Below are 15,280 nucleotides of genomic sequence, written 5' to 3' on the forward strand. Positions count from 1 at the left end.
GTCTGCTATCTGTTGGTACTCATGGGGGTCATTAGAATGATAGGTGTTCTGTCTGTCCACTTGATAAAACCAATGAATTACTTTCGCCCAAGCAGTCTTAATAGTTTGGATCTTACATTTCACCATGTACAGAAATTAAGAATGGTTGGAGATAGGCCAGCCTAACCTGGCCAACAGCTGCCACTCTTATTACAGCCAATATCTCTGTAGGTGCAAAAAACCAAAAAAGGCCATTTAATTTCTTTGAACAAAACCTTCACAGCATTTTGCATTGGTTGTTAGGGGGCAGGGGGGAGGCCTTGACTCGAGAGGAAAATTAATCTATAATGACAAGCAACTATTGGCCTTTTTTTCCGGAGTAATTTGCCTATGTAATCCATTTGCAACTATTCCCAGAATCCCCCTTAACACGGGTTTAGTAAGGATGGCGATTTTAATGACTTTCTTTTCTTTGTGGTATGTGCTAAGTAATTTGACACAATACGCCAAATCTTTTTCCATTTGAGGTCTTTCCATGATTTGTTTTACTCAGAATTAAGTCCCTTTTTCGTGAGAGTATTAGTCTTCTTTCCAATTTAATCATTTTTGTGATTATTCCATGTGTGTCTCATATTACCTCATCTCTTTTCACTTTTTTCTCTCAAGAAGGTCTAAGAATTTTTACATGTACCAGGCACTAATGAAGGAGACACACAACCCATACCTATTACTAAGCTATGTGGAATAAACCATAAGTACAGTAAGTATTTTAGAATAGGCAAGGGAGAGATTAACCTTGCTGAAACCAGCAGAAATTTCCTGGAAGAGTTCAAATTTGAGCTAGTTTTTGAAGATTGCATAGCATTTGGTCAACAAAAGAATCAGGGTGAAGACATTCCAGATCATGGAGAACTCCCAAGTCCCAAAGAGATGAAATGAGTCTGGTGTAGGTCAATGTAGAGACAATTTCTGACTGAATTTGAAGGTTTATGTTATGAAAAAGGCAGTGTGACACAGTAGGTAGAGAGCTGCCTCTTGACACATCCTGGTGACATGGTCCTAAGCAAGGTACTTAACTGCATAGGGTAGGGTCCCATAGAGAAAGAGTCTAGTGATGGTGAGCCTTAACTAAGTTTAGCTGCGATGTGTGGTAGGTGGTCAGGAACAAGCTTTGGTTCTCCAGGAAGAGAGTTATATTTGCAGACCATTGTTTTGTTATGTTGAGATCAATTTTAGTCCAGTCCTCTTGGAGATAATCATTTGTTACCTAATAGAGAATGATTGCTAGATCGTAATATCTCACCGATCTCGAACACATAAAATTCTAACTAGTATGCTTCTCTAGGATCCAGTCCCATTGCAGCTTAAAAAATGGGAAATTCGATGCTATCATGTACTCTCCCAGGCTTAGCATTTTATGATTATAAGTAGGACAAGGAAACAGAGAACCTCAGTGTTGGAAAGGATCACTCATCTATCCCAGACCAAGAGTTCTTTTACAGTGTACTTGTTGCCTGCAGCCTTTGCTTGAAGCCCTGTAGTGATGAGGGCCTCTCCACCCACCCACTCCTGCCACTACCTCCCTAAGCCTCCATTTCCACTTTGGGATAGCTCCAGTTATTAGGAAGGGGTTTTTTACGTTGAGCCAAAACTGCCTTTTAACACCCTGCCTTCTGGAGCCAAGCAAAATAAATCAAAATAGTAACACGTATACGTATGTAGCACTTGAAGATTTGTAAAACAGAGTAGAGTTGGGTTGTCACCTCCCTCATTTAGGATCATACACCTTCCTAATGTAGCCCAGGATAGTATTTGACTTCTTGGCCACCATGTGACTTTTTGATCATTCACTTATCTCTTCAGAATATTTGTGAGAATAATTTACATACATATTAAGAGCATCCTTGACAAAAAAAGGTAAGGCAATACAGGCTGGTTAAGCAAGTCTTCCTTGCATATGTTAAGCTCCCACAAGATTCTCTGATAAATACAGCCACAGCTATAATTTTGTTAACAATCTTCTGATTACCAATGTCAAGCAAAGGAGATCATATACTTGCCAAAGTGTCTCTCTCATGGAGAATGTCTGCTCAGCATCCAAATGGAAATGAATGTTCCCTGTAGGTGGTGAAGCTCTCTAACACTCCTGTTTGTAGTTGTTACTGCACTGATTTCAGCAAGCCCCCAGAATGCTACAGGGTTGCCTTAGTGAGATCACCAACCACTCAAGTGAGATCAACCTAGTAATCTAAATGGATGAAAAATGCCTGTCACCAAACAACGCAGCATTTCGGATGGATGGCTAGATGGTTTTTGGGTACTGGAAAGTGACTACAGGTGAATTGGGCTCAGAAGTGAACTAACAAAAGGCTAGATTACATTTGTGGCATTCCTCAGTGCTTTTCACAATCCCAAACTACTCCCTAACACAAAAACACTTAATTTTTTTAACGTTGGTATTTTCTTGGTGGTGCCTGGGAACCATGAGACACCAAAAATTATTAGATCAAAACGTCAAGGCACCTAAAAAGCCAACTGAGACACCGGCGGAATACGCAGGATAATGATGACTTGAGCGTATTCTAGAAATGCACTATTATGGGCTGGAATAAACAGCCTAGAGGCTGCATGCCTTTAGCACATAGGATAGACCATCTGAACGTTTAACTGGAGGTCATACTCAGCAATCTCCCGGAATAAGAAGGCTGGGATGCATCTCATCCACATTGATAAGGAGATCTTAGCTCACTTACCATATGTGAAATACAAAGCACTCATCACACCTAACTTTCCACTAATTTGAAGATTGACATTTTATAGTTAAAACAGAAATGAAAAGTTGACTAAAGTTTTTCAGATTTCTAATTTTAACATGTTTTACAGAAAAAAATATGCACTTAATAAGAGCTAACATATATGTAGCACTTTGGTGTTGGGAATTTGAGCCTTATAACTCTGGGAAGAAGATACTGTTAGGATCCTCATTTTCCAGATGAGGAAACTCAGCCTTAGCGAGGTTAAGTGACGCACTCCGGGATACACAGCTAATAAGTTTCTAAGGCAAGATTTGAACTTGGGTTTTCCTATTTCCCAAGTCCAAAGCTTTATTCGCTACTTTGGTTTATGAAAAGCTCCTGTCTAATATTGACAAATATAATGTACTAATGGCTAATTCCTAAGACATAGACATTTCAAATAATTCTCAATTAGTTCACAGTGTGTAATGTGCTTTGCCAAACAACAGCTCCCGGGTCAGTAATGCAAGTATAACTGTCCCCATTTGATAAGAGGAAGCTCGATGCCAGAGAGAGGTGACATGAGTTGCCAAGGGCCACAGAGTTCAGAAGGCATGCCTGCAGCAGAGGTGGATACAGTACACTGTCTCTCACTAATACACCTTTTCATAACATAGACAAGTAAATAAACTAATAACTAAATAAAAGGTCCCTCTCTGGCAATAAGGAGGATTTTGTTACTCTTTTTAGGGGATAATTCCAAGGATTCTAGATAATATTTCCCAGGACCCTGACTATAAACATCTTCACTACCCTTGCGCAGTGAGCCACAAGCATGACATGTGATTTTTACTACATTTGTGCTGAATGACAATATTGCTAAAGTTAATCTGTGAGGCTGTTGCTGACAATATGCCTTCTTTGTCTGTTGCCCTGTAAGTCAGGTGGGCACTGGGCAGTAAGCGGGGAAGCCATAGGTGAGTGTGACAGTATAATGCTGTGTATGCTTTGATCGGCCGCCATCAAGACTTAGGAGGAACCCATGGGCATTTGGGATTTGGGTAATGCATAGAGGAATGCCTGTACCTGCCTCAACTGACCCCCATTGAGGCTTGAGGGGATTTAGGGGCCTGCACAAGCTGGAATGCTATGCTTGTCTCAACTGACCCCGTTGAGATGTAAGGGCAGTTGCCCCACCCCCTTTGCACTGGCACCTGTGAGAAGAGTGATTAGGGGATCCTAGGAGTAAGTGCTCCCATTAGCAGGAACCCATTGAGAAGACTGGATTAGAATAAAGTAAGATTATTAACCCATCTGAAACTGTCTTCCTGTCCTTCCTGTCTGCCCAGATCAAGAGTGAACCTGTTAGAGGCTGGAGTCCAAAAACTCCAGTGCCTCCTGTGAAACAATCCCCCTTTTCAGAACCTCAGAGGTTTACATAAATTTCACTATAGTTAAGCGTTTAACAGTGTGTTTGATAATAAAATGTCTAATGCCATTAATTTACACATAAGACATTATTATATGAATTACATCCCATAAATTTGGGGTTGTTCTGTTCTACACCCTGGTAATGTTAATAGGATATGAAGATCTTCTTCCACATCCATTAATAGGCCTATGTGACCTGCTTTGAGCTCTGGCCCAGCTCACAGCTGTGATATATCCTGAGCACAGAGTCCATTGGGAAAGGAGCTTACTTAGGGGAGGCTTGCTTGTAAGAAGGCTTTCATACCTGTTGGTACTAAGCTAATTGGGTGCTGAGTCAGGAGGGTTGTGATGCCTTCTGGCTCTGAGCCTATTAGCCGGAAGTGTATATATATTTGAGGCTGGCATTTTACTTGGGGGGCTCGCTTATGAGAAGGACCTTTTGATTTTCTGGTCGACACTCTAGCGTAGCCATATGTTCAGAGCTCCCCAACTGCTCAGAGATAAAGGCTCTCTCCACCCAGTGATTAGCAATATTGCTTTGATCAGGCAGTTAGAGCCCTGTCTGCTGATCTTTGTGCTTGTGTTTTCTCTGATGTTCAGGGTGCTGACTTTTCCCCTGAACTAGTGAATGTAATTAAAGAGGATTGTTAACCCCTTTTTGAGCAGCCTTTCCTAGAAAAGCAGATCAAAGAACCTGCGCCAGCAGGTATGCCAGGGTGCTTGCTGTTACACCCCTCAGCACACATGCATGTACCCCATCTAGCACTATGGGTCAGTTAGCTATTTGTGCCTGCTTTGGCATCCTGGATGCTTTGTGTGCTTTCTCTGTGTTTACCTTTGCTGACTCAGATTTCTCTCCTTGGAACTTAGCCAAAGTCAGCCTTTCCCTTAGTTCGAGCCGTCATCTTGGCTCACTGTAGCTCCCACTTGGAATAAAGGCTGAGGCGTAAAGTAATCAGCCCCCCTTCCCTAGCACCATGAAAAGACTTGAAGGCTCTCTGAGGCCTTCTCTTACTGTTGTTGGACACAGCTGCTACCACCTGGCATAGTCCTAGTGCCCCAATTATCCCAGTAGAGCCTGGGATTCAAGGGGTTAGAAGGCCTTCCTCCTAGAATTCCCTTGTTCCCATCTCCACCGTTCCCTTCCCCTCAAGTATAAAGGTGCTGAGTAGAGTAGAACCCTCATCTCAAGGCTGGGGACCATTGATACACATGAAGAAATTTTCCTTTATTTCTAGAAAATCAAGGGCACAGCAATCCCAATGATGGGGAAGGTCTCTTCAGCTTTGGGAATGAAGCCTTGGATTGGATTAGCCAGATCCTTTGAAAAGGACACAGTCAGTGGCTCTTTGTCCTCATGGAGTTAAAGAAGGCTTTTAAGCACTTCCCCTTGATCTCTTTCTGCAGCTTTTGGGACCCTAACGTGAAATCGCACTCTGGGCTTTCTCTCCAGGAACCTGAGATGCCCGGCCAAAGAACAGTCAGCCAGGAGGTGGTGTGCATGCAGCCTTACCTGTGCAGGGCTGGTGTGCATGTGGGCTTGGGAAGGGTTGGGAGAGACCCTTTGATCAGCTAGGAGCAGTGAAGGAGAGCCCAGCTGGATTCTGGGTGGCCAGAGAAAGCCCCAGGAGGGTTTTGGGGGAGCCAACCTCAGGCTTCTTTTTCAACAGAGTGGACCAAACTTTCAGTTGAGTTTTGCTCTATTCTGTGCTCCGATCACTCACCAGTACCTTGAGGTTCAGACAGAGGTCAGACAGACGGCAAGTGTGTTTTTGCCTTGGTCTTCCCATCTCCACCGTGATCCATATGCCCTGAGTGTTTGTCTGTTTGTTTCCAGCAGATGTTTCTGAAGTGTCTGTTATGTGTAAAGCAGGGTTTTGGGCCCTGGGGCCACAGGACTGTCCTCAAGATTTTCAGACAGTCCCCAAGCATTTATTAAGTACTTAATATGAGCTTGACACATAGTACTAAGTGCTGAGAGTGCAAAGGCAGGCTGAAACAGCCTTACATTCCAGTGTGGAAGAGCTGTAAGTAAATAGGGACAGAACAGATGGAAGGAACCTTTGCCCTGGCAAATGTCACAGTTGTAGCAGATGAGTAAAAAGGAAATAACTGGGGAAGAAAGGAAGGCAGAGCATTCAAGTGCTTACAGTGTCCCGTAGACTGCTAAGGCCTGGGAATACAAACTTGTGTTCTCAGTGGGGGCCCATCACACACACGAGAATTCACCTTGACACTGTTGATCACTCTTTCCTCCTGTGTACTTTCTTCTCCTTAGGTTTTGGGGATGCTTTTCTCCCCTGGTTCTCCTTCCTGGCCAGCCTCTCCTTCTCAGTCTCCTTTGATGGATCCTCCTCCAGATTATGCCCACTAACCATGGCGGTCCCACATAGCTCTGTCTTGGGCTCTTTTCTCTTCTCTCACTACACTACTTCACTTGGTGAGATCATCAGCTCCCATGAATTTAATTATCCTCTCTGTGATTTTCAAATCTACTTGTCCAGCCCTTACCTCCGTATGGATCTCCAGTCTCACACCTCCAACTGCCTTCCAGACATGTCAAGCTGGATGTCCCTGTAGACATCCTGTAGTCCTTAAACTCAACATGTCCAAAATGGAACTCCTTCTCTTTACCCATAAACCCTCCCCCTTCGTGCTTTGCTCCCAGTCCCTCAGGCTTGGCAACCTGGGCATCATCTGGCTTCTTTACTTTCTCTTACCCTCCCACCCCCATAGCCAAGCTGTGGCTAAGGCCTGTCTTCACTTCTACACCATCTCTCCAGTATGCCCCTTCTCTCCCCTGACCCTGCCCCAACCTTGGTGAAGACCTTCATCACCTCACACTTGGGTTATTGCAGTAGCAGCTGGTGAATTGGCCTGCCTCAAGCCTCTCCCCACTGCAGTCCATTCTCCATTCAGCCACTGAAGTGTTTTTCCTATAACACAGATCTGATCTTGCCACTCTTCTCAATAAACTCCAATAGCTGTCTGTCACCTCCAGGATCAAACACAAAATGCTCTTTTTGACATTCAGAGCCCTTCATCACCTAGCTGTCTCCTCTCTTCCCAGGTTTCTCATATCTTACTCCATGGCTGCTCATCACTTTGGTATCCACCTTTCCCCTAAATCTCACCTGTGGCTGCAAGAAGCTGTGGCATGTGCAGTGGCCACACCCCAGTAAATCGTCTTGGCAGACAGGCTAGACTAGGTTGAGGGTAACCAAAGGGTCACAAACTTGCCAGTGAGTTAGGAGAGAGTCCACCCCAAGTTTGTGAAGACTTCCCCGGGTGGAATGAATGGCTGAGAACAATTTGTTTCACTGGCCATGAAGGTGGCTGAAGCAGAAGCTGTGGAGTGCTTAGAGCTTGGTCAGACATCCACTGCATCCCATTGCATCCTGGGTCATCACCAGTCATCCCAACTTTTGTCCTGCCCTTGGACTTAGATGACCCTGGAAAAGAGAGTAAGGCTGCCCACTTTGTGCAGCTCTGCCTCACTTAAATTTAGTTCACTCAGGAGTCAAGATATCACCCTTTGAAAGTGGACAGTCACACACATCACCTCACTCCCCACCTCACACTCTTTGACCCAACACCCCTGGCCCTCCATCTTCAGACTCCGTGTGTTCACTCTGGCCACCTCTGTGGTTGGAATGTTTTCCCTCCTCATTTCTGCCTCCTGACTTCCTTAGCTTTCTTCATGTCCCAGCTAAAGTCTCAATCTTGTGAAGGAAGTGGATCCCAGGGCCATCTTAGTTCTCATGCCTTCCTTCTGTTGATTATGTCTTATCTATCCTGCATATAGTTTGTATGTATTTGTCTCCTTATCATCACTCCCATTAGAGTGTGAGAAGGCAGGGACTGTCTTGTGCTTTTCTTTGTATCCCTGTATTTAACACACTATCTGGCACATAGTAGGTGTTTAATAAATGTGTTTTGACTGAGTTCAGCAATAGGGCAAAAGAGTGGTCCTTAGGGTGTTGCGTCAGGAAGGATAATAAGGTCTTTCAGCCTCCCAGGAAGACTCGATTTTCATCAAAAGGTATCAGCTGCCATGTGAATCCCACATTCAGGGACCTAAAAAGGCCTGTTGTTACAGCTGTTGGGAGTAACTGTGTTGGTAGGATCTGGGTGAGTAGAAGGAGAAAGAAAGGAGGGGGGAGACGAATGAGAATTGAAACAGTGGGGGAGAGGAGAGGGGTCAAGAGTGACTTCCTATTCCCAGTGAAGAGGGAATGCATCCCAACCATTCACTGGTGTCAGTTTGTGTCAAGAATCCAAGGCTTGAGATCCTGAGATGAAGGAACACCGAGTCAGTAAAGGAAAGTGCATAATCAGTCTGGAAAGGTAGGCTAGAGGCATGTTGTAAAAGACTTTACAAATGCTTCCCTGAGGACGGCACATGATACTAAAGCATCCAGGAGCCACTGAGGAGCCTTGAGCGCAGGAGTGCCACGGTCAGATTGTACTTCGTAAGAATCACTCTGGCAGCGCGGCCGAGGAGAATGATTCATTGACACGGCACTTGTAATGTTTGCCCGGTGCTATGTGGAGTTATTTTCTGATTATCTCCCTTGTCTTTGTATATCTGATAGTCACTGCTTGCTCATCAGTGTTCTCTGTGTTACTGTTCAGTTGTCATCATTTTTATTGACCTGCGTGTAGTGATCAACCCTCTGAAGGTGTTATTGATACTGTCACTCTCATAACCTCATGATGATACTAAATATTGAATGATGGACGTACAGGTATGCTTTTTAAGAAAAATTAACTTCTCGTTAATGTGCTGTTTCTTTTTCTCAAGAAATAATGGTCATTTTAGGATTGCCTTTGACTGCCTGTTATTTTAGTTCTCTTTGAGTCAGAAAGAGTTAATTTTTATTAAACTCAGAAAATAAGGAAATGATTAAATCTTAAATTTTTTTCTGAAAAAAATAAAAGACCGTCAGATAGAGACCCAGCCTTCCTTCATCATCTATGACCGGTCACAGCCTATGTTAAAGGCATAAGATAGGCCCCAGTGACATGGAGCATGGCTTGCTGATCAGACATTTACACTTGTTTGCACTCACTTTATAGTACTTATTCAGGCCTAAAATAGCCTCTAATCCCCCAAGAGAAGGAAGCAAAGGATACCATCACATGACTGACTGGGTTTCGTCCAAACTGAAATGCCAAGAAGGTTTTGTAAGCCTTATGGGGTCCACGGAAGAAGTAAGGCAAGTAGAGACATGCTCAGTCTCCTGGGCATGGCTGTGACCCGTAGAAATAATCCTTGGCCCTGCAGTGCACTTCCACATGATTGAGTAGTTTTCGAATTTTAAGATGAATCATTATGAAAGTGTTTTTCATTTTAAAGTACTAAATTTTTATAAATAGATTAGTTTTGTTATTTCAGTGATTTCACATGTCAGAAGTATTCTTTGAATAACTTTCTAACTTTCTAAATTACATTGCCTTGGTTTTTACATGCTTTAAAATGAGATGAAAAGTATAAGTTAGAAAATCCATGAAAAACAACATTTTGGATAGAGTATAGGGCCTGGAGTCAGAAAGACCTACCTTAAAATCAAGCCTCAGACATTTACTAGCTGTGTGACCCTGGGCAAGTCACTTAACCAATTTCCCCAGTTCTAAAATTGGCATCATGATAGTACCTATCTCACAGGTTGTTGTGATAATTTTTGTAAAGCACTTAGTCCAGTGCCTGGCACACGGTAGGAACTTAATAAATGCTTGTTCCTACTTTCAAACTTTGAAACTGGGTTGGGGGGAAATTTGCCATTCTAGTATGACCAATTTCAATTATCAGTATAAAATAGTGATTAAAGTTATTTAAAATATAAAAATTATATACAATTATACTGGTCCAGAGAACACTCCTCAGTGATTTGGTACACAATTGAGAGCCATGGATTACGTTTTTAAAAAACCATATTCAGCGAAGTCAGATGTCACCAAGTCTGTGCTCTTGGACTCTGTTCAGTATCAGTAGCAGAGGCTGTATTCCCTGACTCAGATCTGCTTTTCAGATTTAGAGTGGGGTCTCATTGCTACCCACCCCTCGGTTAACCCTTCTGATACTTCCAGATGGCTTTGCTGGCCTCCTGTCCACTTGCTGACAGACACCTGACCCCCTGTCCACTCACTGGACACCCTCCTTGGCCTCTTCTGTACCTGGACACAAATCCCTGGCTCTCTGCCCTTTTGAGCCATTTGCTGACTCAGGCTTTTAAGTGAGTGCCTGGTATCTTGCACCCAGCTCGAATAGTGAAGTAGTGACCATCAAACACATTTCACCTCGGATGCGTATGCATTATGTGAAACTCACTGCCTGACAGATAAATTGCATATAAACCAGGTCATTTACTTAATGCAACATCAGTAGCCCAGATGAAGGGATGGGGGAAATCGACCCCCGGGCACTAGGAATCACGAAGGTGGAGCCCCAAAGGTATGGTCTGTGAAGAAGGGGCTTATTGGTGCCAGATGAATCTCATTTCCTTTGTTAACTGAGTAACGGAAATGTTATAGAGATCATCTAGATTTCAGCAAAGCAGAACCTTTTCTGTTCTTATATGTGCTTAATTGTTTACAGATCTTCAAAAACACCACCACCACCCCCCCAAAAAAAAGGCCACTGCCCTCAAGGAGCTTACATGCTAATTTCACAATAAAATAGAAGTTCTTTCGGGACAAGGGCTGCTGAGTCTGTATCCAAAGCATCCCCCACAGGGCCCCACAGGTGTTGCTTCCTATGAAGTCACGACATTCATTATTTGTAGCCATTTAGCATTGTTATTAAAAAGACCGTCTTTTTTGGCAGAAACCCATTGGGGATCTTTGAAAACTTTGCCTAGTTTTCTCCATGTAGCCTTATTCTTCTGTTCAGTTCTGGACCTCAGTCATTACATAGGCATAGTTAGACCTTGAGCTACTGTAGATCCAGAATGAGAAGGGCCTCGTTGCTAAAGAAGAAGCTGTAGTGATGGGCAAAGAGAGCAGGGTATGGAGTCGGAAGAGTTGGGCTCTATTCTAAGCTTTGTGGAGGCCATAGCCTTTTCATCCTCCATCGTAGGCTTCTACAGCTCTTTAAAAGCCAGGCTTTCAGTGCAGTTCTTTCTTTTTTTTCCTCCGGCTTAGTTTTATGTATTTATATCTGGTATCACTTTTCATGCTTGCTCTAGAACATGGCTCGGCAAACTTCACCCAAATGTGACTGTTTTTGTACCACCCATGAGCCAAGAGTTTTACATTTTTTTAAAAAAGGTTTGTTGTATTTAAAAATATAAAAACCTTTCTTAGCTTAGACTGCACAAAAACAAACAACAGGTCGGATTTGGGTGGAGTTTGCCACCTTGGGCCAGAGTTTGCCAACCCCTGCTGCAGAATTTAAAACATGTGATTTTATAAGACATTTGAGAAATACCCCGATTTAGAGTCTCATGCTTCTAGATTGGCTTTTGAAATATGCGTCTTCTTTTTAACCTCGGCTGTTGTTTCTCCTCTGTCCTTTAAAGAAGACTGGAAGTGGCCTTGAAGTCAGTTTTTAATAAAAGCTTTGCTAACTCGATCCTTTACTGTCATATCACTACCAAGTCCATTAACAGACCAAGGAAAGTCATATATTCCTAAGGTTAAAGTTGGTGGTTAGTGCTTCAGATGACACAAACTCTCATTAAGATCACTTGCCATTCTTCACCGGCCTCCTCCCTATTGGAATTAAATTATGAATGTCGTCGCTCATTTCATCACCTTCACAAAAAGGACCAATTCTGAAGTTCCAAGAAAAACAACAAAGAATAATTCAGCAAAGAAAATCTATTTGAAATTTTACCATCTAACTGTAGGAAAGCTTAAATCAGTGATTGAAGTTAATACTCAAGATGACTGAGTATCTTTTTCTTACAAAAAGGATGTTTTCCTTGCTATGATTCTGTTATCTATTTTTACATCCTAGAGATAGTATTCAATCAGTCTCATTTGTAGAAAGTACAATTATACATTTTACGGAACCCAAACGGAACCTCCAAGATGAATATTCCAAGAGGACAAAGTGATGAGGGTGGGCATTCCAGGACCACATCAGTAAGCATTTATTAAGCACCTACTATGTGCCCTGGGGCGTTCTCCTAAGTGCTAGGGGTCCAAAGAAAGGAAAGATTGCTTAATAAACCTTTATTATGTGCCAGGCCTTGCTCCCAAGATGCTGACATTCTCATTGGGGAAACAGTACGCAAATAGCTCCCAACAACATTCAGACAAGATCTAGACTGGATATTTGGAGTGAGTAAGCAGAGAGAAGGCACCAACCTTCAGGGCAGTCAAGAAAGGCAGGATCTTAACTGGGACTAGAAGGAATCTTGGAGGTGGAGATGAGTAGGGAGAGAGTTCCAGGCCCGGTGGACAGCCAGAAAAAGTGCCCAGGGCAGCACAGTCAGGAGGCCAGTGTCATTGGGTCACAGAATATGTGGAGGTAAGGGGTTGGATAACATGGTTAGACCTGCACTTAAAGAAGATCATTTTGACATTTGAATGGAGGACAAACTGAAATGGGGAGAGGCATTATGGCAGAGAGACCAAGCAGCAGTCTCCTACAAGAGTCCAGGCATGAAATGATGACCGTGTCGGAGGAAGGAAAGGGCATAAGTGAGAGACGTTATGGAGGTAAAGTCAGCAGGCCTTGGCAGCAGATTGGATGGGGCCATGTGTGGAGCTGGGGTGAGGGACAATGAATAGTTGAGGATGACACCTAGCTAATGAGCCTGGGTAACTAGGATGATGGTAGATCCCTCAACAAGAACAGGGAAGCTAGGAAGAGGAAGGGAGTTGGAGGAGAAAGACAGTAAGTTCAGCTATGGATGTGGTGAATTTAAGATGTGCACAGATAGCTGGAGATGTAAGACTGGAGGTCAGCAGAGAGGTCAAGGTTGGGTAAGTAGATTTGAAAGTCATCAGCTGGTTTCAGAAAAACCTGGGAAGACTTGTGGGCACCAAGGCAGAGTGAGTGAGGTGGGCAGAAGCAGGAGAACATTGTGTGCAGTAATAGTAGTATTATAAGAATGATCAACTATGAAAGACTTAGCTACTCTGATCCAGATAGCGATCCAAGATAATTACAAAGGCTCATGATGAAAAATGCTACCCACCTCCAGAGAGAGAACTGACGAACTGTTGAGTGCAGGTTGAAGTATACTTTTTTCACACACTTTATTTTTCTTGCCTTTTTTTTTTTGCAGTGTGGCTAATTTGGGAATATGTTTTGCAGGATTTCACATGTATAATTGACATATTACTTGCCTTCCCAATGGGTGGGGAAGGAACTGGAAGGAAGGAGAGAATTTGTAACTCAAAAAAAATTTTTAAATGTTTAAAAAAAAAAGTTATCCACACAGAGATAATTAAATTCATGGGATCATCAAATGAAATACTATAGAGCAGAGGGGCCAGTGACCTATGCCCCACAGGCCAAATTTGGCCTGCTGACTATTTTTGTACAGCCAGCAAGGACTGGGAATGCTTTTTTAAATGGTTGGAAAAATTGAAAGAATAATATTTTGTGACCCATGAAAATTATATGAAATTCACATTTCAGTGTCATTAAACAAAGTTATATGGGAGCATAGCCACGCTCATTAGTCCTTGTTCATTTCCATATATTTCTATGGTTAAAAAAAAGGAGTGCATGTGATTGTCTTATCCCTTCTCATGGCTGCTCACTGTACTGAAGTAACATGATGATCACCCAAGAACATTTCAGGTGCTCTATGTATCACCATAATATGCCATTTTGTTTTATTACCAATGCATATCCATCATGCCAAAACAAGAAGGTGGCGGGGGGGGGGGGGAGAAGTTATATTATGATTTTTTTGAGCTCAGGGCCAAGATTGAAGTTTTTCTGAACAAGATGAATCACCCTCAACCGCTATTACCAAACACCAAAGAACTTTGGGAAATTAGCTTTGGCTGTAGGATTGATAATGTTTCTTAATTGATTCAGCGAAAAATTAAAACGGCACTTCTATGTGAAATTTATACTGTGGCAAAGTTAATTCAGTGGCAGTGACTATTGTTTAAGTCACAAGTAATGGTAAGCTGGTTTGTACACTTCTCATGCAGTCCACATTTGCAGCTGATAATGTTACCACTCAGAGGGCGAGACCAGTGGCATTTTTTGGACCTTGATGCAAGTGCAAAAGAAACTTCCATATCTCAAAATCCATTGAACTGTTCGGTTGAGATTCCACCTCCCTTTCAGTGAGAAGTATTTAATCTGCAATGTAATGAGATGTTAAAAAGAAAAAATCAAGAGAAAAATCTAATAGAATTCTAAAAATGTCTTCCAAGCTTTGAATATGTTCAATTAAAATCATATGCTTGTGGATTGATATCAGCATTTGGCAGTACCTATTTCTGTGAAAAGATATTTTCAAAGGTGAAATACATAAAATCCCATTACAGATCAGCCTTAACAGACGAATGTTTACAGTCCTTTTTGATGATAGGGAACGCTAGTTTTGAATCCCCAATTAAGCAAACTGTTATTCCTCCCCCCAAAATTATATTCTTGTCATTAGTATATCTGTTAAAATAAATTGTAATCAGTTATATTTGAATTTCATCGGTAAAAAAAATGTGGAAATGTTTTCTCTCTTGATATATAAATAACTAAATAAGGTAGTTACTATCTGACCCTTTACAGAAAACGTTTACTGATCCCTAGTATCGAAGGATAAGAGAAGGGGGCCCAGGACAAAGAGAGCTCTGTGAGAGACACTCACAGTTAATGGGCATGAGTTGGCTGAAGAGCCAGCAAAGGAGACTGAGAAGGAACAGGCAGATAGGTAGAAGGAGAGAACCAGGTGAGAGCGGTGTCCCAATAACCTAGAGAGAAGAGTATCTAAGGAGAAAAGTGTAATCAGTGATGTCCAAGGCAGGCTATGGAGAAGTCAAAAAGGATGAGAGCTGAGGGGAGAGCCAGGGGAAGGACATTAGATTTTGTGATTAAGAAGTCGTTAGTAAATTTGGGAAGAACAGTTTAATAATGAATTTGGACTCCAGACTGCAGAGACTGAAGAAGAAGGTGAGGAAAAAAGAAATGAGAGCGCCGATTGTAGATGGTCTTCTCAAGG

General features: G+C 42.5%; 1 protein-coding gene across 3 annotated transcripts in view; it reads left to right on the top strand.

The window, feature by feature from the left end:
* The window catches only part of REEP3 (receptor accessory protein 3), an 84,294-nt gene that overhangs the window by 36,514 nt on the left and 32,500 nt on the right, over positions 1 to 15,280 (top strand). The window lies entirely within an intron of this gene.

Source organism: Trichosurus vulpecula, chromosome 8 (assembly GCF_011100635.1).
Source record: "Trichosurus vulpecula isolate mTriVul1 chromosome 8, mTriVul1.pri, whole genome shotgun sequence".
NCBI classification, from domain to species: Eukaryota; Metazoa; Chordata; class Mammalia; order Diprotodontia; family Phalangeridae; genus Trichosurus; species Trichosurus vulpecula.